Below are 23,631 nucleotides of genomic sequence, written 5' to 3'. Positions count from 1 at the left end.
GTCATTGCAGTCAATTTGCAACAATGGTTTTCAAGAAAATGTCAGCACGCAATTTGAAAATCAAGTTACAGTATCTTTCTGTCGCTCTCACGCAACTGTTAGATGTTTCTCGTATTTGCTCAACCCCTGTAATGTACACTGTCCTTCAATTGGGGGCTCTCTGGAATAGAACGCAAAGCAAGAAGCAGCTGGAAGAGATCGATTTAAGACCCCGTATATTTTAAGATATCTTTTTGCCTTAAGGCTGAAATTATGTTTGGGAAGAGATAGGGATGTTATGACAGCTAGCATTTGTGTGCTAGTTTCCTTTACACATTTTTTTTTTTGTGTTTGATCTGGCATCCTAGATAGCGCAATAGTTCTGTCAAGCCTTCTAGTTCTGTTATTTTCATCCGTCCTGCAATTAGCAATCCATCATGATGCTGTTATTGTCCTCAGCTGCAGGTTGTTGACAGTTTGCGGTTCTTTCTAGACCTTCTGAGGGATCGTAGATCTCCAGTGATGAGCTTATACGCCTGCCCTCCACGCATTGAAAGCCCTCCAGGGTCTTTTAATCTTTTAATTATGTCATGCACTATGGAGGCTGAAATATGTAAATCCCTTTCTGTCTGTCTTTTTCCAATTTCCATTCCTTCAAAATGTTAGTTGCTTGGCTTGAAGCATATGAGGTACACTAAATAGAATTGATTCCATTGCAAGGAAATTAAAATGACATTTTCCTTTTCCTACCCAATATTGTTTGTATCCTTCAGACTTTAGCATTGCAATGCTTTTCTTACTCACAAGAGCTGTTTGTGTCAATGAAACCTGTATTGTTTACATCCGCGTTTTAATCCTCCTTGCCTTTTCTGGCACGCCACTGCAATTCTTGGCTCATCTCACAGACCATAGATCACTGGAAATGGGTGATACCATAGGCAGAAACACAGCGTGCAGAAACACATGCATTGTTTGTGGGTCAAGCCAAATAGCGATCCGCTACGATTGCAAATATGCTGCAAAAAAAAAACTACAATAAAGGGCAGAAAGAAAAATATATGTTGCATAATAATAAAATATAATATAGTAAAATTAAAAAAAAATGATGATTGTTGTATTGAAATGTTTGTGTTTACCACTACTATGACTTGGATGTTGTTTAGCCTCTGATTTGACGTCGATTATTTTTGATCACACATTGCTAAATTCTCACCTCTCTGAGTGTATTCATGACATATCAGTTACCAGTTCATACAGTAAACGACTCCAATACATCAAAATTTGCTTCTTTTTTTTTTTAAGTCTGATCTGTACATCAAGTCTGGCTGGAAACAATACCACAATCATCAAATGTTTTTGTTGGATGTTTAGGAATGCTTATAAAGTAAGCGAAAAAATTAAAAGGAAGAAAAAAGTAACTATACATTTGCCCAGAATAGATATGAAAGTGGTACGTGTTGTGTTTGTTACACATCATGCATACCAAGAGCAACAAAAGCATCAGACTCATGTGACCTTGCATTCCCGAACCTCATCTCAGTTGATGATCATGATTACCTAGCGACGGGGGGAAAAATACTGACGCACCGCCGTAGGTAGAAGGTCGAGGCAATTACAAAGAAAATGTTGATGATGCTCATCATGACAATGATGGCTGTGAATCTGAGAGCACGGGTGTTCGTACAAATGATATTGACAGATGCAATGTGCCCCTTGATATCACTTTGAACATGACTTGTTCATCACGTTCACTTCTGGATTTATCCTGATCACACATACAATGGCGCAAAATATGATATTGTATTTTTTTTTTTACTTTTATATTCTTTGCATAAGTAGAGGAAGACTGGCAAAGCTGTGCCTCTGACAAATCAAGTTTGCATTTCTCCTCTTTGCTTCTCTTTGTCTCAGTTTCAGTACATTAGTGAAATGCTAGACATGATGCAAGGCACGATTGCTGCAGTTGCTTTGTTGTTTGTACATGTTTGAAGCTTTTCAGTTTCATCTATTTGCAAACAGATTCTTATTGTTACAAAATACAAGACAATGGTTCCCCCCCCCCCCCCCCCCCCAAACATAGTGCACTCAGCGGTTAGGTTGTCCATGTTTTGATACAAGAGATGAAAGATTGTAAAATGTCTGATAATGTTCAAATCCACCAGCGATCTACAGCGCACTGTCTAATGTGTATTATAGTGGACATCAGATAAGAGACTTCAATGACAGAGATTTCATTTTTTTGTGTCTTATCTCCAGGTTGACCTTGCATTGCATATTTTTTTTTGCTATGACTGTCTTAACTGTCATGGGCACATAGTTGCTTCCAGTTTGAGGTCACATCAAGGCTCCCATGGGTTTGCCACCTGTGAGAGAGGTCAAAGAGGGCGTGTGCGTTTTGAGCTAGGAGGCGGTCTGAACCCTGGCTGTAAAGCTGGCTCCAGGGATGTAGAACGTCACTTCTGTGACAGGGGAGGGACCCAAGCTGGTGTGCGAGGTTGAAAGGTTCCAACTGGATATACTAGCTGAGCTCCCATCAATGTGCACTGGCTCTCTTCCACTCTGGAGCTGCCCATAATGAAAGGCGCCAAGCAGGTGTAGGGCATGCTTATTTTCCCCATGGCCCCGTGCCTGTACAATCATCTACAATGTAATGTCCTTTTAAAGGAAAAAAAAAATGTTACTCTTGAAAAGAAATACGTCAACTGCTTTCCATCATTGCTTGTCTGTCTGATTGCATCGTTTTTATCTATTATGATGTTCTGCATGAAGTTGATAAGGATAATATTGATGGAACATGTTTATCTTGGATATAAAATGAATGACAACATAGCTTTACTCATGCTCATTAACATATTTACATAAACTGATGAAATATTCAACTCAAACTCAACACTATGGCTGATTTTTTTTTTATTTGACATAAGGCCTAGAAATATACAATACATAATATAATCAGTCACATTTTTGTTTGCTGATTTTCACTTGCCAATTGAAAATGAAAAGAAATAATTTACATTGCTGCTGCTTCATTGGATAATTTAAGAAATGGCAGTTCCCACCAGTTTCGCTTGTGTGAAACATATTAAAAGGGTGATAATAAAGAAAAACGAACAACATTGGCAGAAGATGGAAAAAGAAAGACAGTGAGTGAATTCTATTAAATTCTTTTGAAATATGAAGTCAACTCAGACATATTTCCGAACAATGCCTTTATTTCTCTGGCAAATTAAACCCCGGACTAAAAAACAAAAGCTGTAGTTATTTCTTGAATTTTGCATGTGGAATGAAATCTGGTAGAGCTATTGGACGTCTACCTGACTTAGCTACTCATTTATCCCACAGAAACACTTTACCTCGTCCCACAAATGCGTCGTCTCCTCGAGCTGGTTTTTTTCTTTCAAAACAGTCCTTTCTTGAAAAATGTACTTTTTTTTTTCCTCTTTACTGCCCACATGGTCCTTTCAAGGTCCTTGTTTTCCTCTGTTGACAAATGAAAAGGGCCGCAAAGCAAGCCTAATGTCATAAGAGCGCGAGCAAGAGAGCCTGCGGAAAATACTGCAGTCATCTATTTCCTACATGGTTGCAGACACGTCGGTGGCCTTTTCATGATGTTCTAACATGTGCTGCTTGTGGTGGTTGTTAATATTGTGACAAGACAACACAAACCGTGGAAGTCGTATCTGTATTCAGTGGATGCTTTAGGCATCTTCAGCCTGAAATATTGTACATGTACATTTGCAGGCATATTGTACTTTTTTAGCAATCAGGAGCATTATACCTGACTGTGTGTAATCAGGAGGTATACAAATTGGTTCCCTCCCCCATTTTTTAACATTAGAGTGATACAAACAAGCAAGGCAGCATGATGTAAAACGTTCCTCGATATGTGTCATAGTGCAAATGTGTCCTGCCGGGTTGTATAATAAGCAGCGTTTTATTTTTGTTTCAAGTGTTTTTCTCTTCCGATTCCATGCTGATAGTTTGGGATGCTGGCCAAGTTAGGTAAGGGCTCCACACTACGCTGCAGAGCACAAGTGTGAAATTCAGTGATGTGCGAGCGAGAGAGAGAGAGAGAGAGAGAGGAGAGAGAGAGAAAGAGAGGAGAGAGAGAGAGACAGAGATTTATATGCAGATTCACCTAGTAACACTGAGGAAAAAAAACGACCATAGCTAACAGCCCATGTGAAGAAGAAAATACAGGACACGTGTTTGCTCCTCTTGTTCTTGTGTGTTAAGAGATTTTTTTTCTGGTGTGTTCAATGTCCCTTTTTTTTTAATGGCAGCATTTTGTAGTGGATAATGTTCCATTCCTACAGGGATACGTCGAAGCCAACTAAAACTGTGCAGTGGTAATGCATCATTACTTATCCAAATGTGTCCAGCCATCCATGAAGATGCATAGAACGTATTGAAAAATACAAGTTTAACTTGACTTATCCCTTAACTGCTGTAATTGTGTAAAAATGATTTGAATACTGTGAGTACTCATACCTCAAAGCATTTAGTGATCAATAATGAAATGCAAAAACAAGAAAACAATCTAGATTAACTTTGTTATGACATAATTGCTCATTGGTGAATCTGTAATAGTTCTGCTTTTTTTGTTTTGACTTTAGTGTTCTCACTGATTTACAAAAACAAAAAAGCCCAAACACAACCAATGTATAATCCTTGATCTATAAAATTAAGTATTGTGATGTATGCTGAGTTCTTGTAAAGCATCGTGTTAGCTGTTTTTCCTGACAGATTCTGTGGTGTGTGTGTGTGTGTGTGTGTGTGTGTGTGTGTGTGTGTGTGTGTGTGTGTGTGTGTGTGTGTGTGTGTGTTATATGGGCAAAAGCCAACTCCTTGCAAATGGTATCCTATCCATGACGTGGAAGCTGAGGCAAAAAATAAAAATGACAGCATTTATCAGCCATCAATTTCCAATTACTTTGATGTGAGGTCATCACTGATTGGCATCGTATTTTCTAGTTTTTGCTACTGATATTTTGTTCCATTTTGTTACATAATATTGCTTCTGACAGCAATTAAACACGAGTGAAAGAAAAGTGAAGCATAGACGATGCGCAACTCTTAGAGATAACAATAAACACCAGATGACAAATCATTGCTGTAGTGAAGCCAGAGACACACAGAAAAGAAACAGGTTTTATCCAAACCTGGCACCCGCCATGTTAGCCAGGATTTAGTTTAAAGTCAGATGACAATTATTGCACAAACATGGCACAAAGTCTTTTTTTTTTTTTTTCTTTAAAGACAAACCAACTGCGTGAGCTATAGTTGGCAAGGGGTAATTCTACTTTGACACTCAATGACATGATAATCCATTTCAAATTGTAGGTGAAACATCAACTGCAGTTTTCCTCCCCAAGTTTGACATCAAGCAGTGCTTTGAAAACTCGATAAAATTTTGTAACAAGAGTATAGATAAAGATCTTTGCTTAAATTAAAAACCTTTTGAGCATGTACCAAAAAGGCTCATAACAATTACTTAGTACTTCATTTGGGAAACCGATAATATATGTGCTCTTTCTTATTTAACTGCCCTCTGTTGTAAATGTTTGATTATTATTGATGGCCTACGCTGTTTTTAATGTTTAATTTTAATGTTTTGAGATGCTTCTTTAGTTCATCACACTCTAACGTGTCTTTTGTTCGTTCATTCGTTCGTTCGTCCATCCGTATGTTTGGTCGTTTGTTTGTTTATTCATTCGTTCTTTTAATTAATTCATTCATTCATTCCAGTAACCGTATACACTTAAAATTGATCTTGATGTATTTTTTCTAGCTTCTTTTCAAAACAACAATACTCTTGGAGATACAATACATACAGTATATCAAATCTGTCGCACATTTGAAGTGTGTGCTAATGGAGTGTCTGTCAGGTTTGAGTCAGTGAGATAGTGAAGTTGAAGTTCAGGCAGTGTGGTCAACCGCGAATGTTAGCTGCTTTACACTTAGCCACCAAACGCCTAACAGACATTCCTCTTGTCACTTATTACAGTTAAAAAGAATTGTTTTATTGGCATACGGTGATTAACCTCTTATTACACTTGAGAATGTTAAAATATTAGATGAGCAAAGACAACGTTTATGACAGCCTCCTAATTAATTGAGAGGGCATTTTATTTTGTTAATGTATTAAATGGGGATTAATAGCGTCTGTGCTTTCCAATTTGCAATTTAAATGCTGGAGGGGGCCACAATTTTTCATCTGTGCTGCCTTGGGCACAGAGGCCTGACCACACACTTCCACATATACTTGAAAAAAATGCAAATTAAAATATGGACAATCTAGGTGCAAAATATAAAGTCGTAATATATTTGATTTGTCATAATACGTTTCACAATGCATGTATATAATATTCATTATGCGAATCCAACAAAAGGGTTTGAATCCAACAACAAAATAACAACATACTGAGAATTTTTTTTTTTTACCCAGTGCAAAGAGCTGTCTTGCACAAAAATTACCCCCAAAACCTGCCGAACAAGAATGCAACATTAATTGCAAGGACTCATTTAAAACACAAACTTTCATTGTTATGGAAATACAATACTGTTATTCCCTCCCGCATACCATTCCAATCTACCCCAAAAATATTTGTCGTACTCGTGTTGTACAAAGTAGTGTCAGACAGTCTAAGACCCAGTCTCAGTGTAACTGTGCCATGTTTGCCATCTAAAGGTGATTGGTGACATTACAACTTAAAACTCCAGTCAGGTAATGCTGAATCGTAGGTTGGCACTCGCAGATTTGCGTATTCTTGGATTTTATTTTTTTCCTTCAATTTTTTCTCCTAATTTGGCTTTTAGCGTTCTGTCCGGTATACCCATGCCTGTTGCCCCTTCCTGCATTCATCACCTCCAGTTCATCAGTCAAGATATTCCAATGATGGCAAAAGATTGTTTTTTCTTTTAGCCTCGTGTCCTCAACACATATTGGTGTTAAGCCATGTCATTCCGTGAGAGGTTCCTGTTTGTCTGTGCATTTTGGCACATGCGAGGTTACTCCTCTATGTGAGGTCTAGCAAAGCAAACAGCTGTTTCTATTTGTCTGATGTACACTAACAGAGCATACACTCGTCTATGATTCCTCATCCATACGTGCTTTTGAAGCCCCAATCAGATACTCGGTCATTAGCAGAAAGCAATGCATTGACTGGCTTTAATCACTCTGATATCCAACATCATTCACGCAAAAGAACACACTCACATGGCTTTGCCTGCCTGACCGCTGAATGGATTCCACATAGATATTTAGTGTCCTTCAGAGTCAGCCACAACGCTTATAATGAAACATTTCGATATGTGCCGCCTTCAAGACTAAATCTCGGCATTAAAGAGCGTGTTCAGTCTCTCTTGTGCGCTACCTGTCTCCTTCCCTCCGTCTGCCCATGTCCAGTGTCTCCATAACACGCCCTGTCACACGATGAGATCAGAGGAGCCTGGTCATCTAAGTAATGGCTTTCCTTCTGTTGATTCCTCTTGGGTCCGCAGCCCTGCGTGCAGTGATGTATGCTCCACGCAACAGCACTGGACAGCTCATCTCTCTCAGCCACAGGCACCACTGAATAAGCACATCCACCCCGAGCCAATCTCTGAAATGCACTTTGGGGTTGTTGTTGCTGCCTCTGTCTTTGACGTCTACTGAAAATGAAAAGCACAGGAACCGTTTTACCCTTGTGTAATGAGCCCAAGTTTATTAGAAGAGAATTTGGAGGGAAAGCTTATGGCCTTTGGTTTCCAGCTTGCAGCACGAGTCACAGAAAAGTTGCCAAGCTGGCATTGGCAGTAATACTCTCGACTATTCACCAAACAGACCTCCAGACTTGACTTTTTGCAGCACTTTGTAGTTTCACTTGATACCTGGCCAAATATGGAGTGTTATCTTGTCATCTTTACTCATATATTTTCTTTTTACTCTGTTGTTGACTGATTGTTGATTTGTTTGTGCAAAGTCTGGTATGATAGATTTCTATAGCAGTGACCTGTATTTAAAATGTTGGTCATTATTGTGGTAGTTGGAGCACTCCGTATTTTTGGGTAGGACTAGATGATTGGACTATAGGATCACAATTCTCAGGTTACGTCTCAGATGCAAGATTTTCTGTGCGGGAGTTTGCCAACAACTTTCTGGAATTCTCCAATCCCACTGTACTAGAATTCAAAATGAAATATATCAAAGCCCACAGCTCTGAACAAAACAACACAATCCCAAAGGACGTGACACTCACGTAAATTACACGACATGGCACGGAGCTTCACTTTCGTTTTCATCCCGCCTCCTAATACCTCCCCGATGCAACCCCTCCATCCCAACTGACTCTCATCAGACGTGTGATGGATATCGGACCTTGCCCTCCAGGAGACATCTTCCATTATCATGTTGCCACAGTGCTCATCTGCGGACCCATCTGCTTTCTAATCAATGACAGCGCGGTAATGGCAGCACAACAGGACACTTAGACACACAACGGCAAAAAACCCTTCAGCAAATGATCAAAAATTGCACCAATTTCATTTCATTTCATTTAACACGCTTGCTTGTCACGGATGCATATGCTTGAGGTTGTCTCACCTGTGCGTCTCTCTCTGTCCTTTGGTCCAGTGTGGTCAATCTTCGCTCTCTACAGCCATACCCTCCTACATGGGCATGTATGCGCCACGTAGGTCAGCGCTGTGCTGTCCAGCAGAAGGCGGATAAAAGATCAGGCTGTCCAACTAGGCGCCAGCCTGCCTGAACACATCTTCCTATGCTTCCTGCTCTCCAGGGTCATTCCAGCCAGCACCTCAGCAGCCGCAACACCAGGCAGCGCTCAAGGTGGGTGGAGGGTTGAGCAATGGGAGGCGCTTAGAGGTCTGAAGCGGACGTGGAGCTGCGAGTGGTGCGCCTCTCTCCTACTACAGGTCAGTAGCTGGACATGATACCGCGTTTCGTCGTCCACCTAGCCTCCCTTCCTGTGCGTGTTTTGCGTTTCAGTCCACTTGTGCGTGGAGGAACAAAAAGTCTCTCTCCCCTCAGTGATGATGCTGTCAGCTGCCGCCAGTGGCTCCGGGATGGTGAGGCAATGTGAAAGAGAAAAAGACACGGACGGAGGGAGACAGAGAGAGAGAGAGAGAGCGAGCGAGCGAGCAGGAGTGCAGAGGTAAAGCAGAAAGGAAGGAGGGAGAAAGTGTTTAAGAGCAGGGAGGAAGGATGGAGAAGATATAGGAAAAAGGGAATGCGCCACCCCACTCTGCCTGTATCGGTATCAATCAATCAGGCAGTGGCAGAGTTAATGAGTCACCGATTCCCATGACAGTGTATGTGTAGCACATACGTAACAGCCGCATTTGCAGTCACAGTGCATGCAATGTGTTGTTTTTTTCCATTGCATGAAATTGCCCAATGTGACATTTCAGCATTAGCAGGTCCTTGCATACCTAAATCACAAAGGGAATGATGTAAAGTCGGGTCCATTACTATTGGGACAAGAACAAAATTCTCATCGTTCTGGCGCTGAGCATCATCAGATGGGCTTTAACTGCAAACTTTCAGCTTGAATTCACATCCAAAATTGGAGGAATGAAAACAGTTTGAAAACATGCCTCCCACTTGTTTTTTTTCACCAATCATAAATTAAACTTTCACTTTTCAATACTTAGTTTCAAATCCTTGCCTTTTGCAACCTGCTCTGGAATGCATAGACATCACCAGATGTTGGATTTCATTGGCATCTGCCAGGCATTGGCGATGCTCACTTTTTGTCTTTTTTTCAACCCCCCCAAAATTATTCAAAAAAGGTTTATAAACAGAAGAAATGGAAGAACAGGAGTAATGTGAAAAAAAGTCCCAAAGGTCAATTATCTGGCCTGGGGGCGTGTCCAAGCATATTTTGTGTGGCTTGCAGCATACTGTCAATGCCGCTTTGAATGGCTCAATTAAAAAAAGATGATGAATGACAGATATGAAAGGAATGCAGATAAGGCTTCTAAAATCGAGAGGGAAGGAGCATGCGGTTGCAAATAGCCATTTGATTAAAAGCAAGGACATTTTCAAAGACCAGGAGGAGCATACTAAACAACCTCTTCGTCTTATCTTTTTTTTTGTGGTACAAGGATAAAGAAAGATAAGTTGTCTCCTTATATTTGCATTCCACTTGGTGAAACCCCTTCAGCAAAAATCCCTCCCTTAGGGGCTCTTTGAGGCATCTTAAATTAAAAGAGCCTATGGTTGAATCTCAATCTGGGATTTATGTAGGAAGAGCAGTTCAAGCAGCCGTCAGCCCTGCCAGTATGACAGAAAAACTCATCAACAGACTCGCAAACCGAAAACCGTCTCGGCTTGAGCCGTAGCGGTTGAGAGGGGCTTTCCTTGCAGGAAGCTCAGGCCTACAGGCACATTTTTGTGCTGCATTTGTTGAAGAGACTTTACTTGAGCTGCATTTCATGCCAATTTCCATTCTAAACAACCTTGGTGCTCCAAACCACAGCTGTTTTCTGCTCAGGGACAAAAAGCATACACTTTTGAACCGGTTCATTCCAGTAAAGTAGAAGTTGCACACTTAAAAAAATTAAGAAATAAATAGAGGATATGGGTAAAACAAATTAAAACTACAGTAAATTTCAATTCTTTGCTGTAACCTCGCTCATCCCAAAAGAGGAACCGGTCTGGGCTAACCTGGTGTCTGCTTTTGATGCTCCGATGTGTTCACCTAGCAGTAATCTGCCGCTCAATCAGGCTTTAGGTGTGAACCGAGGCTGTAACTGATCCCACGGTGCGTGACTGTGCAAGGGTAATTATGCATGAGGAAGAAGGTTAGTGCAGCGTTGGGTGAAGTAACGCGCTTTAATTCACTCTGACTACTGCGCTTGTTGGGTGTTCTGTTAGTATGGACACACTTGCCTTGCACTCCTTCCCTTTCTTGTGTCACCATTAATTTTGGAGTTACCATCACTAGTGATTTTTTTTCCCCTCGGAATTATTCAGATAAATGCAATTTTCAGTTGAGATATTCCAGCAAGTGGCATGAAGTTGACGCACATGATTTGCCTTTGAGGGCCTCATAAAATTATTTGGCGGGCTAAATTTGGCACCAAAGCCTTGCGTTTAACACCTTTGGCCATGTCATGTAGTAATATTTCATTTTGTCAAGTCAAGTTTATTTTGTGTGTCCATCACTAATGATAATTGGATTGTAAATCAACAGTGTGTTGCTGACATAAATATTTTTTTTCTTATGCAACGTATACATTTTGACAAACCACCCTTCCAAGTCAGAAAGAATATGGAAGCCTTTTAATAAGAATAAATAATAATTAAATAATATGTACATGCATAATAATTAATAATATATACTAATTCATAACATTGGGGGGAAAATACCATTTGGTGATAATAAATTATAATTTTACAACTGTCTTGTTGCTGTTGTTGTCTTAAATCTTTGCTGAGCAAGAAATTGCTGTCACCACCTCAGTAGATTAACTGGTACTAGGGAACGTGCCTATTCATTAAATCCGTTTTGGATTTCTCCATGTTGTAGTTGAAGTCACTCAATTACAATAAATTCATTTAATGGTTATAATATGTAAGACAATAGTCGGAAATTTGAGACCACATTTTTCTTACAACCCAAGAATGAAATGGTGGTGCATACAAACAGAAATTGAAAAACAGTTGGGCACTGCGCAGTGACAGGGTCACTTACACTTCAACACTTGTGGAGACCAGCACAACAGCAACAGCAACAGCATCTGAATGAAAAATGATCAAAACCGTACAAAAAACATATCCCTCTCAGTTTTGACTTTGAGGCAAACATGCACAGCAACATCAAAATCATTTTGGCATCATGCTGGCTCATGACAACAATAGCATCTTCGGCCATTGCCGAGTTGTCTGACGTGCGACATGTCTTTGGTGGTTAACAACATAGTAAACAAAGGAAAACAATGGAAAGCTTCCAGTATTTATTTATTTTTTGGCCTGTGGTCATTTATTTGAAATATATTCCCATTCTCTAACAAAAGCCAATGATTCTCTGCCCAACAATAAACTGCTGAGGTTCACTAGCTTCATGATTTTGCTAGCATTGGAGCCACAAGTAGTGTGATGTAGTAGCCAGACTATGACACAGATAGGTTTGTTGGGTAACTTTTGACAATAATTGTCTAATTATTTCAAGTGTTTTACATGCACTCTTGGTTCTGTCTCTTTCATCATGCATAGAGTTCGGCAAAGGATGAGCTGTCTGCACAAAAGCTAGAAATATGTACTACTTCACCACGTACCTCTTACTTCATTCACTGACACGGACATTTATATTTGTTATATGGAATCCAACCGTTTATAGTATATATTCCTCAAGAGGGTCTCCCCTAGTTTATCTGTGAAATTCAGGTTTGTTTTCAAACAACTGGCATCCACATCACCACCCATGATCACATAAAGTTACATCATGTATAAAATGCACTAAAGCTGCTTTGCCTTGCCTGCATTGTATGAGCAGTAACCTTGCCAGTGAGCATGTAGCAGCAGCTTGAAGGCACTGATTGCGATCATGCCACTTTGAAAGTCTTTGATTCTCAACAGCATGTGGGCTTAACGGTTCGATTAACCCTTGGATCGCCTCTGATCCCTGCGGTTAACAATGTTGTGGAGCGCTTCTAATACAGCACACAACGCACATGCACACAGACGCCTCATGGCAAGATGGTGCTTGAGCAAGGCCGTATTTGCACTGCAGATTTATGCGTTCGGCACATGGCCATATCACTCAACCGCTTTGTCACTTGAGTGTATGTGTGTGTGTGTGTGGGGGGTCAAGTGTTCCAATGCATTACGTTTCATGAGGGGATGCACAGTGAAAACGCAAAGAGAAATTAGATGGTCAATATGCGCATTTAACTTGAAGACACATTGCAACTGCAATCTAGACGCACGACGGACATTCGACAAAATGAAGTGTATTAATTCTGTACAATCTGTAAAGGCAGTGCTACTTCCATTTCATGGTAATTCTTCTGGGCAGCATAATTCCCCATCACATTAACAAATGTTTTTAACTAACCATTGAACGGTTGAGTGTTACCCCGATTTCTCCCTAGTTGAGATGTACAGGCTTAAAATGATGAAACTTTTAAAATGAAAATGTTTTTTTAAACACAAAATCACAAAACTCTGGCATTTCAACACGGGTGTGTAGACTTTTTAAAACCAGTGCAGGTGAGGGCAGGAACACAGATGTAGGTTAAACTTTCATCTTAGCTCACTCTTTATTACGGCAAACCGATGCTGTCGCATGCTCCCACTCCATTCTTACCTCTGGTGAACAAGACCCCAAGATACTTGAACACCAGGATCTTACCCAAAAAGCCTTTTCCAATGAGGACCATGGCCTCCAATTTGATGTTGCTGATTCTAATCCAAACCAATTTAAACTTGGTGCAAACCGCTCCAGCAGGAGTTTGACGATGAAGCCAACGGGTTCGTTACTCCAGATCATCCCTCACAGGACTCCCCGAGAGGCACAGTTCAATACCTTCTCCATATCCATAAAGCGGACCGGGAAAGCTGAACAGTGTAAAACCGTCATTGTAAAACACCCTCCAGTGCCTTTTCTTATTAAGGACCACCACAACCCCGGTCTACCAATCTTGTGGCACTGTCTTCCACATATTTGTCCAGTCTAACAGCCCCACAACAATCAGTGTCTTTTGCAACTCTGGAAAAATCTCACCTGATCCTTATGAGTGAAGAGCTTCTTATCCATGTAACCAAATAGAAAAAGAACATCGCCTTATGTCTTGTTTATCCAGTTTCATTTTCATGCTCGCTGTGCTGGTGTCTCATCCATCAGTTTCACTTGAGTGGTTTTGACATGAATAGGTTTAGCTCTGTTATATTCAGATTATATATGTATGCACTGTAAAATCTGAACATTATCCATGACAAAGGATGAAACCATTTCAGTAAAAAAATTATAATAGGACTGCCTTGAATAACGAGGATTAAAGCAGGCAAATTTAAATGTCAGACTTTGTCATCTCCATTATTATGTGACAACACTCATCTGTAACTGACATTATATTTTCAGCACAATTCACAAAATACTTTTGTGGTTTTTTTTTGTTTTGTTTTGTTTAGGGCCCACATTAAATGCACATAGCCTAGTTTTTTTTTTTCTAATCCTTCAAATGTATCCAAGAGATCAAAAACAACAGTCGAGGGTCAAACCAATTGTGTCGGCAGGAAGCATGTCGCTAAAAGCATTGTCCTTTGGAAAAGAAGACAGCTAATTTATGTTGTCCGCATTTACAGATGCTCCAAGATAGTCGTTATAGATCTCTGTCTGGACATATCAAGGATTTGGCTGTTATCGTCATGGGAATGAGACTGAAAATAGCCTCTGGGACTGCAGTCAAAGAGCATTACATTACACAGACAGACACAGCACAACCATGTTAGTACAAAGCCGTGAGCTCTCGGGAGTGCCGCATTGATTTGTGGCTTTTTGAACTGACAGAACACAAGCCTGCATCCTATCTCACTCCTGTGTGACAACTACAGGAGGTCCGGTTACTGATTATAATTGGCATAGCGGGATTCCAAATGTGCACTCTGAATCACACTGTCACTGAAGCAGCGGGGAACTAACGTCTATATGGCGATGATGCGTTCTAAAATGACAAAGTCAAAGTCAGCTTTATTGTCAATTTCTTCACATGCCAAGACACACAAAGTGATCGAAATTGTCTTTAAATTTGTACACACTCCATAGTTTAGTTTTAAGTGAATGTTTCCACTTCAGAAAAAGTAACAGGTTCAATGAGAGGCTTTGATATCTTGAAATCACATTATTCTTAGCTTCATTAGTGCAAGTCAAGCTCCTTAATAGTCAATTTTATACCTGTCATTTCAATTTTGAAACTGATGGTTTTAATTAAATGTGGAGGAGAACATTTTAAGCCCTCAAGATGTTAGAATTCTGAACTTTTAAGGAATATACATCTCAAAAGTTTGAATTCAGGTCATGCCTATTGCATGAAACATCAAATTTAACCCCTGCCTGTTTTATTTTTACACTTTTGCTTGTTGTTTTTGCAGTGGTCAATTGTTGGGGTCAAATCTACATCATACCGCCTCCACATGGATTTTCTCCACCAAGTAGTGGTCCGTTTGCATTAGCCAGAAGTGCCCCCCCCAAAAAAACACATTGGCATTCTCTACCAGAGTTTTACAAGTAGATGCTAAATGTATTTGAAGTTGATACTTCATAGTAAAAACATAATATTGCTCGTATAATATTAAAAGTGGTTTGAGTTTGTCTAGAAAATTCACAGAATTTTTTCGGCCCTGCTGTCGACTGGTAATCGAATGCCCTTGAGCTTTGATTCGATCAATTCTGCAACGAGAAACCTGTTGCTTCTGATGTGCCTGTGCTCAAGATGAATTAACATATGATACCATTGAGCAGCCTCAGATGTGAATCTCCATTAGTCCCTTTCTGAATCTCTCTGAATTCAGCCACAGTCCACTGGCCCACCAACTGGAACCCGGTGCACCTTCTTCAAAGCTCTAAAAAAGTCCCCCCTGGCATCCTACGGCAATGTCACTTGACCTTTATTACTGTATTTGAATCCCCAAATTAGTTGGCACTCCTGTGGAATGTTCCCCTCCGGACGATCGTGCTGTGACCACATTAATTCCAGGTCGCTGGAGTGTCCTAAGATGCAAATCGAGTCATCTATGAATAAAACAGAATGGTTAGATAGAGGGCAGCTTGTCACAACAATGGGCTGGAATGAGAGAACATTAGAGTGGCATAGAAGGCCTGTGAAATGACTGGGAAATGGGGTAATTACATTTTGTAAAATTGATGAAACTGCTGAGATGAGACCAAAGCTCACATCAGAAGAAGAGGTGTGTTTGTCAGTGTCAGAGATCCTTCCCAGATGGGAAGAGTTCATTGAAGTCAGGTCTCTTTTTCATTAATATTAAAAGTTACTCCTTTGACTTTACAACTTATATATGTGAGGTGATGGTTATAATGTCTTCTCTAGTTCACCCTTAAAATAATTGATAGGTTTTAGGTAAGGGTGGCTCAAGTGATTCCACAGACAACTCATCCAAAACTGCCTTATGGACCATTCTTTGGTCTCCCTCAACTGAGAGGACTTTCTTGCTCCAATGAAGTTGAAAACGTACAATTGTTCGCAATGTCTTGGCAAGATATATGATCATGACTCAGAGGAATTTACGAGGTCTGAAGAAATATGGACAAAAAAAAAAAAAAAAACCAGTTTGGTGGGAACAAATGCAAAAATATATTTTGCATAATCTCAACTTGCCTATTATCTGGTCTGCTGTTTAACAAATTTTAACTAATAATGTGCAATACATTTTTGATAGGCCGCTGTACATATCCCAACAAGCTTTCTAGTATGGGCTTCCATTTTCGATCTCTGTGTCTTGACATGTGAAGAAATTGACAATTAAGCAGACTTTGACTTTGATTAGGGAGGGTTACCAATCACAATGTGTTATTGCAGTGTCTGGTTCCAGTTGTGTCATATGATCTGCCCCTCTCTTGAGACCTCCTAATAGCTACAAGACAACAACAACCAATAAGCAGGTGGGTACTCCCATCTGCAACATCATTGATACAGATCCCATGTATGGCAGCCATCTGTCTTGGTTGCTAGTTCAACAGCTGTGAACAAGTTGCACTTAAAACATACGCCAACATCCTCGTTAACCATTTTCCAAGCCTGCTCCTATTTGCCTTGGTCTCGGGAGTAACAGCGATGATTATTTTTGTCCTAAATTGTTTCTCCACACTACTCGCACAGCACGCTGTTTGTGCGTACTGTGTGTCTGACATTGTAAGAACATTACTGACGCCAAATGTGTGTCTTCCGGTTCACCCGGCTGCACAAACTACCGTGCATTCACTTTGTATGTGCAGTAATTGCATTGTAAGTGTAGTTTAATTTGAGTCCAGCATTAGGTGAACTAGAGCATATCGCAGCTGATTTTGGGTGATAGGTGGGTACAGCCTTGCATGGTCAGCAGCCAATCAATCACAGAGCTTATACAGATGAAGAACCATTCTCTCATTAACCTTCTATTGACAATTCAGTTTTCATTGAAACTTTTTTTTTTTCATGTGGGAGGAAGCCAAAGTACCTGGTAAAAATAGCATCCAAGGATGGGGAACTTTGAGAGATTGTTTGAGCTAATAGTTTCTGACATTTAACCTGATGATATGTCTTTGTGGGCGGGTGCATGTGTCAAGGCATGTTGAGAAATTGGTTGTTGATGCTTTGCTTACTTGCCCCATCATCAGCATCCGTCAATGGAGTAATACATGAGGAACATTTTCAAGTGCGCCATTTGGAGGCGGGCAGGCATGGGAGTGTATTTTCCTCCATTCCAAACCAGCTGCCATTACCCTCATTTTACACTCTTTGGCTTTTGTGCCGGAAACTACTTTCCTTCCCCTCAGACTATCATGCCCCTGTCTCGTTACACACCGACCCTCTTCTCCTCATTAGCTGACGACAATATTAGCTCGGCGTGTTTGTGTGCATGTGTGTGTATGTTTCTGCGTGCTCGCTCATATGTGTGTTACTCCCTGGAGTCATTCTGTTGGCAGGGTAGTCTTAAAAAGCAGCTCATTAGCGAGTCCATTCGGACCCCAGCAACTCTTTTTTCCCTCTCTTGCAGCTTGCTATGGACACATTAGGCCAGTGATGGTCTCGCACTCTAATGGAGGAGAACGAGAGCATCAGCGCTGAGCCGTTCTTGTTTGCTCTTCTTTTAATTATACCTCCCCTGCCAACCTAAATTGCTCCGGTCTCGAGCTTTCTTAACGTTCACCTTGGCACAACACATAGCTCTGATCATGAGAATACGCTGACGGCAGGAGTTTTATTTTTTATATAAGGTGGTGCTCTATTTAACTGATGGCCTGTGTTTCAAAATGTACCGCTCGTTTGCCTCGGCGTACTTTGTGAGGCGTGTCGCATGGCCTCTGAGAATGGGTGTTGGCAAAGGTCTAGTGTTTGTGCTATGAGGAAAAGAAAAACATCAATGCCTTGACTGACTCTATGGTTTGCCTTGCATTGCATCTGTTTATGACTTTTGAGGTGTTTGGGGAAAAGGTTCTTGGAGCACGGCAAACTAAATTCACAGGAACTTCCAAAGTTGAACAGATCACCAGTCAAACTGTTCAGAAGCTTCTGTGTTTGAAAAGCATCCTGTTTAGTAGAGATTTGGTTTTTTTATAATCTGTCTAGAATTTGAGAGTTCATGGGCCTAAAAATGGTATCTCTTTCTTGAATTTAGTTGAAGTGATAGGGTAGAATTTCCTCATTATACAGTACCATTCCAAGTCTTAATTTTCGGTGAAGGTGGCAGCAGTTGACGTTGTTGCATGGATGAAAAAAAAAAGAAAAAGGTCTTCTTTACCTGTGATGTTTCAGTAAACATTTTAATTGATTACAAAATAAATGGGCATGATCTGTGTTTGTTGATTTTTCAAAAAACAGATTCCGTTTCGGTTCACGTTGTCGTATTATACCCGTGTCCGTTTTTCATGTCTTGTCTTGCTTGTCAGGTTTTTGTTTCCGCCTGTTCTCATCAGCCAATCAGCTCCAGCAACTTGTGTCTTATCCAGGTATATCTTGGGGCTTCATCAGTTTGCTTGTATCTAGTTTCTTGGTTACCTTTGGTCTTGTTGTTAGGTGTCAGGTTAATCCAGCCATGTTGTTTCCTCTTGTTGTGAAATGATTCCCCATGTTTCCTTTATTACTTACTTACTCTAACCTTGTTGTTTTAGACTTCATATTCATGTAGTGTTTTTGTTTTCCTTTTTGCTTCCCTCAGTTGTGTTTGATACCTTTAAAAAAGAGAGCCAACATGAATAAGAAGGACATCAGTACATTAATAAAAACTGGATGCACTCCTTCAAGGAACAAACCTAATCCTGTTTATTTTTTACGTATTGCTGTCCTCACACTTATTTTGATTTTCTGGTTTGAATCGGAGCAGAAAATGTAAGTAAAGTGAGTCAATCTCAAACTTTTGTTGACCTTAATATTCAAACCTGATGGCGGTCGGATTACGGGAGGACACCCACAAACCTACTGGGAGAAAAAAAAAAACGTAGAATCACTTTGACCGACATTTGACTCTAGCAGACTTGCTAACCACAACGTAATGTGTTTTTTTTTCATTTTTTATTGACAAAACAAAACTGACTACTACTATAGGTTTTTGACATTTAATCTGAATACAGGCCAAGGGTCAAAACATTTTCTCTCAGCTCAGATTGTAATATCCGTTTTGTAAACTTTTTCCGATGATTTTTCAATGAATAGTAATCAGAATGGTATTGTGCAAAACAATGCAAGCTTGATCGTGCTGGTTCTATTGTTTCACAGACATTTTTCAAACATTTGCATGATATTATTAATTGTTTTGTGTATGTGTTGTGTACAGAGAAATGGAATTTCAGCTGTTAGCTTGAGGAAAACAAACAAGGCCTAGAGATGGGACGCCCCTTTAATTACACTGGGTAATTGTTTGTTTTTAATGGAAGCCCTCTGCTGTAAGCTAAAATTAATGACTGTCTCTAACTTTAAAAGGTTAAGTAAAGGAGGCACTTTTTGGCAAGTGCACATTATTTAATGACACGTGAAAGCTCTCAGTCAGTTCTATTTTTAGTGGAGAATGAGTCAAAAGATTCATTTTTTATGGCTCTCTTTGATTTGCCCATTTGGCTTTCAAGGATCCTCTGTGACGTGAAAAGTCGGCGTATAGTGTATGACCGAGAACTCAGCATGAATAAGTCAACAGTGTCAGAATGTTTGTTTATTCATTTATGAACATCTCCTCACTGATGCTCCTCAGCCCGCTTGGGAATGCAACATCTTGTATCCTCTTTTTTGAAGGTTCATGCATTTTACAAAGCAGGTGGTCGTGGTATCGGTTTCACGTGACTTGCTTGTCTAGTGTTTCTCAAAGCTTAGCCCAACTGTCCTTGTCTTCTAGATATTCACATGCGCAAAAAACACTAGCATCTAATTTGTCATTGGTTGTGGCTTCTATTATGTCGGATTATAGTGGATGTCAGAATCAAAACATAAACAGGACACGCTGGGGCTTTTTCTTCGGCAATGAACAAAAGGTCTCTTTCCAGACAATTTACAATAAAGGTCTCATGAGTTGTATGTTGCTATCAGTATTGAGTCGCAGGTTTTTATTTACTCAACTGAATTAAATGGGTATGCATTGGAGTGGAACCGGCATGCTCAGCGTTCACAAACCAAAATATCCACTGACAGATTGCTGATCAGACATTAATGAATACACAAATAAAATTCACTTTTAACTATTCTACACCATCAACAATCATGCCTGAATTATATGCTCATTTGGACCGGCTACCCCAGCATTGCAATTTTGGAGGTCACAAGAAGAAGTTATGGCTATGACAAAACTTTGTCTTGGCATTTCCTTTCATCTCTTGTGTGGTTACTGGCTTCCTCATATATTAATAGTGATATCTTTTCTGCAACTCAACATTCTTGTTTTCCTTTTCCGCTAACACTTATAATTCAATCACTCCAAATTTACATTTTGTGTTTGCTCCCAAATTTTCCATGGTTAACAATCAGAGTAGCCAAACGCCTAATTTAAATCGGGCTGTCTCCGACACTTTTAAACTTTTGCCAATCGTGCCATAATCTTAGTAAATCAGGCCCCAAGAGTCCAACTTAACTAATGTGAACACTCCGAGGTGCGCTTCAGCACAGAATGGTTAATAAATGTGTCTGCAGATCATAGTCATATAAAACATGTAGTTTGGCCTGTTTGAGTCTGGGCAATTGTTACCACGCTTGACCATGTTCCAGTGAAGTCTTGGGCCAAGTGTGCACCGTTAATATCTTACAAATGCCCCCACTTCCCACCTTTATGTAGTGAACAACACTTTTGGCCACATTTTTTTTTCCTTTATAACAAGCTCATCATCAATTTTGTAATTGGAGTGGTTTGTTCCTTACTGCTGCTTCATGCAGGTTGGTCGCCTGGCACAAAAAATGCTTTTAATAGGAGATAAGTGGTGCACTGAATGAAAACTAAAGGATAGCAGATTAAGTTGGGGAAAGAGTGGTAGAAACACACCTAGCTTCGCTGGTCAGCACTTTTGGCAAAGCAATATGTACTTGATTCAGACAATATGTACTGCAGCAAAAATCCATTATTCATTCTTATATGAAGCTGCCCGAGGAAAGGCCACCTGACAGCTAATTTATGTGAATGGAAAAAAGTAGAAAAACAACATTAAAGATGGCAGGTACTCGTGTGAAAAAAGCCATCTGTGTGTCATTAAAAATAAGACTGAGAGACTCCGTAGGGCAAAGTGCCCGTTAGTATTAACCATTATAAACGCGGATGAAATCAAGCACTTCACTCTCCAACAGTTTTCAGATGTCACACTTGGTCATTACCCTAAATGTTTGTCAGGCAAAAGAAAATGGACTTCTGATATTCATCTAAATAAGGGGTGTCAAACTAATTTTTATCTTGGGCCATATGTCATTAGGGTTTCCCTCAGAGGGCCGTATTTTATGTTAAATATGTTCTTCATTGTTCAAATTACTGTAAATTGCTAAAACATTTCATACAAATCTCAACAATATTATTTGTTACACATGCAAATAAAAAATTACGGTACAGATTTTAGCAAGAATCGTGAGAGTTGACATGATTTGGTCTTGCGGGCCATATAAAATGACATGGCGGGCCGGATTTGGTCCCCGGGCCTTGAGTTTGATACATATTTATCAAAATCATCACATTAACATTAACTATAAAACAACTGTTTAGTCGTTAACTCCAAGAATGAAAAAAATACATCATTTTCTATCTGGAGAGTGTTTCGAGACAAGATAAACGAAACAAGCGAACACCAGAGAATAAAACCCATTGCGTTAACTCTGCTCTGTTCCCCCAGATGGCTTAATTTAACCGATAGCGCTGCTACCGTCTTGGCCGCTTTTATCAAAGACTCAACTCCATGCTGAGTTTATCAATGTGTAGGTACGAACACTCATTCCAGGCCTCTCTGCTGTCGTCTGACACTTGGAAATAGAATCCTAACATCTGTGAGTCAGGGGGAAAAGGCTGTTATCCACAAATTAAGTTCAGAAGAAACACCTCAAATTGAAGCAACATGTTTCATAAAAGTAAACAATTAGAGGGGGGGGTATCTCAGATGCTTTATTACGTAACAACAATTATCTTCACCATTCAACAAGCTTTCCTATTGAAATGAATATCTATAAAAGCAGTCGATAGAGGTGAAAATATTGTGCTCTGCATATCAACACGAAGGGTTGCTGGCGAAGAACAGTTTAAAGCAGGAGTGTCAAACTATTTTTTGTCGTGGGCCACATTGTAGTCATAGTTTCCCTCAGAGGGCCATTATGACTCTCAACAGCTTATAATATTTATAGTATAGACACGACAAACTGATGAATAACTAGTTTTGAAATCAGAGACTGGTAAAAACTGTTCAAATAGTTTAACAAGATGAATGGTAATAAAAATTGCTAGCAATATCTCTATTCTTAAAAAGTCAAGACAATTTGTAATTTTAGTCATCACACAGTCGATGCAAAATTTGCCTTTGCGGGCCACCTAAAATGATGTGGTGGGCCATATCTACCCTTGAGTTTGACACCTGTGGTTTAAAGCTTTTAATTCACATTGTTACATGCATACATATGTGTTCATTAAGAGGAATGATATAAAGACACTCTGCCAGATCTCACTAGGGGTGATGAAGCCTGGAACAAATGTGAGTGGTTAATTTGAGTAAAGTTGTCAAATGTATTGTACCTATTTTGCACTTTTTTATGAATCAATTATGACTTATCCTGCCAAATCGTTTCCACGTAGTTCAAAAAGTAAACAGCATAGTGAAGCATAAACAAATGAGGGGAAAAAACATTAGATTCAATTTTCTCATCTTGACATTATTCGTAACCCTGCATTTTAAAACACAACCTTGGCAATGATTAGGTGTTTGTCTCAATTAACCTGCAGTTGCTCATCAGGAAACAGGGGAATACAATTTGCTGCAATAGTATTTAAATTGAATCTAATGCACCTGATAATAAGTGAATTTTCTAGCTTAATTACAAACTGCTCATCTGTTCTCCTCCGAAATGAGGATGCCACTCCATTATGTTGTGAACGTTTAATATTGTGTTGTTTAAAAACATGTATGCTCAGCCATTTTATTGTCACCCCCTCCTCCTCACTCATGGGACCAGTATTGCGATAAGAGTTAATTTCGATTTACGTGTAGAAGGAAAGCTGACTTGCTGCAAACAACTTTGAACATAACTGTGGACGCAATTAAAATTGCTTGCAAAACTATTATTGTACACTCAAGATTGATGATGTACACAGCAATACACAACACTACACGCTAAAGCGCTATTCACCAATTACCTAATTGGCTTTCTTCAGACAGAATTCCAAACAAACAGTAGACTTATTCATGTGTTCTTTAATTTCATAATACGGTATATCTACAAAATAAAATATGCAATCTCCTGGGATGATCATTTTACAGCGGTTTAAAGGAG

General features: G+C 39.8%; 1 protein-coding gene across 1 annotated transcript in view; it reads left to right on the top strand.

The window, feature by feature from the left end:
- Positions 1-23,631, top strand: part of LOC147060657 (uncharacterized) — a 110,374-nt gene that overhangs the window by 54,125 nt on the left and 32,618 nt on the right. Inside the window, exons 4-5 of the mRNA XM_085905461.1 lie at positions 8,757-8,892; positions 9,008-9,131. The gene's annotated coding sequence lies outside the window, so the exon portion shown is untranslated. The remainder of the gene's footprint in view (positions 1-8,756; positions 8,893-9,007; positions 9,132-23,631) is intronic.

This window comes from Syngnathus leptorhynchus, chromosome 2 (assembly GCF_054491065.1).
Source record: "Syngnathus leptorhynchus isolate UIUO chromosome 2, UIUO_Slep, whole genome shotgun sequence".
Classification (NCBI taxonomy): domain Eukaryota; kingdom Metazoa; phylum Chordata; class Actinopteri; order Syngnathiformes; family Syngnathidae; genus Syngnathus; species Syngnathus leptorhynchus.
This window is presented reverse-complemented; position numbering and strand designations above follow the sequence as displayed.